The following is a 2,153-nucleotide window of genomic DNA, read 5'->3' as shown; positions in this document are numbered from 1 at the left end:
AGTTCTCAGCTTTTTTTCTTTTCCCTGTTCCTGGTTGCAAAATTTTTTCTTCTTTTTTCTCATGGTTAATCCTGTTCCTTGTTTTCCTTTTTGCATTTTTCCCATTTTTTCTTCATTATTCTCCTTCTCTGCCTTTTTTCTCTTATTGCCCTATCCTCAGATATTGCAGGTTTTCTTGTTTATTTTTGCTGACCTTCTTGTTTGTCTGTAGGACACAGCCATTTTGAATGTTTACATGTGGTAGCCATTTTGGATATTTAAAGTGATGAGGCCACAGCCATTTTTAATGTTTACAAGTGGCAACCATTTTGGATTTTAAAGTGATAGCATTCTCATTTGTATTCCAAGGACCTAAGAACAGGCAGTGAGTCGAGAAGCAAGGAGAGGACAGAAAAGGCAAAGAGGACTGGAACAGATCAAGGGGTTAGCTGCAGGGATCCAGGTAAGCGTGGTTGGAGGGGTTTCCAACAGCTAAGGGAGACAAACTTGTTTGTTGGTTTGTCCTACTGTGGTGACATGTTGCTGTGAGTATTAAGGCTGTGCCACTGCTGTTTCAAACCCAGTGGGGTGCAGCTGTTGCACAGGTATCAGCCCAGCTTGCAGACTGAGACAGACTGGGAAGAAGGAGGAGGACATCCACTTCTCCAAGAATTGGCCAGGGAAAACCTATGAATAGCAGAGAAACACTTTCTGATACATTACTGCATTCCCACTACTAGGTATATATCTTACAGAAATAAATCCTGTGACATGAATAGATATATGCACACTCATGTTCATTGCAGCACCATTCACAGTAGAAAAAAGATGGGAACAACTTAAATGCTCATGAACAGATGAATTAGATAAACAAACTATGGTACATACACAACCGAATACTACACAACATTAAAGAATAATGATGAATCTGCTAAACATCTCATAACATGGCTAAACCTGGAAGACATTATGCTGAGTGAAATTAGCCAATCACAAAAGAACAAATATTGTATGAGACCACTCTTATAAAAAGTCAAGAAAAGATTTTCACAAAAAAAGAAACATTCTTTGATGATTACCAGTAGTGGGAAGGGAACGGAGGGTAAATCATTAACTAGAGGGTAGATACACTGAAAAAAAAAAAAAGTTCTGCTAGTTGCATAAGAGAAGAATCATAGATCAATAGAATAGAATTGAAAGTCCAAAACTAAATCCACACGTCTATGGTCAACTGACTTTTGATAAGGGTGCTAAGGCCAATCGATGGGGAAAAAAAGAGTTTCTTCAATAAATGGTGCTGGGAAGATTAGATTTCTGCATGTAGAAAAGTGAAACATAATCCATGCCTCATATCATGCACAAAAACATTCAAAATGGATTAAGTGCCTAACTGTGCAAACTAAAACCATAAAAGTTTTAGAAGAACAAGCAGGGACAACACTGTCAGGCATAGTTTTCAACAATGGATTATTTAATATAATCACAAAAGCACAAACAGCAAAAGACAAAATAAATAAATGGATCTCATAAAAATTAAAAACATTTGTTAAACAAAAGACTTTATTTTTAAAAAAAATGAAAAGGAAAGCTGCCAACTGGGAGAATATCCTCAGAAACTATAAATCTAACAAGAATCTAATTAACCAAAATATATACAACACTTTGAAAACTTAAAACAACAAGTCAAATAACCCAATCATAAAATGGGCAAAGGACTTGAATAGGCATTACATCAAAAAAGACATTCAAATGGCTACCAAACTCATGAAAAGATGCTTGACATCATTAGCCATCAGGGAGATGCAGACCAAAACCATAATGTGATGCCATTTCTCTCTCACTAGGATGGCTAAGATTAAAAATAAATAAATAAATAAATGTTAGTGAGAATGTGGGGAAACTGGGATCCTTATCCACTGCTGGTGAGAATGCAAAATGGTATAACGGCTATGGAAAACAGTGTGGCAATTTCTCAAAAAACCAAAAGTAGAACTATCATATGACTCATAAATTTCACTTCTAGGTATGTAACCAAAAGGCTTGAAGGCAGAGGCTCAAACAGATACCTCTACACCAATGTTCATTGCAGCACTACTCACAATAATCAAATGGTGGAAACAACCTAAATGCCCATCTACAGATGAATGGATAAATAAAATGTGGTACACATATAC

Source organism: Orycteropus afer, unplaced genomic scaffold, assembly GCF_000298275.1.
Source record: "Orycteropus afer afer isolate SDZICR_OR568_19922 unplaced genomic scaffold, OryAfe1.0 scaffold00916, whole genome shotgun sequence".
NCBI lineage: Eukaryota > Metazoa > Chordata > Mammalia > Tubulidentata > Orycteropodidae > Orycteropus > Orycteropus afer.
The sequence above is the reverse complement of the archived record's forward strand: the minus strand, read 5'-3'. Positions refer to the sequence as shown.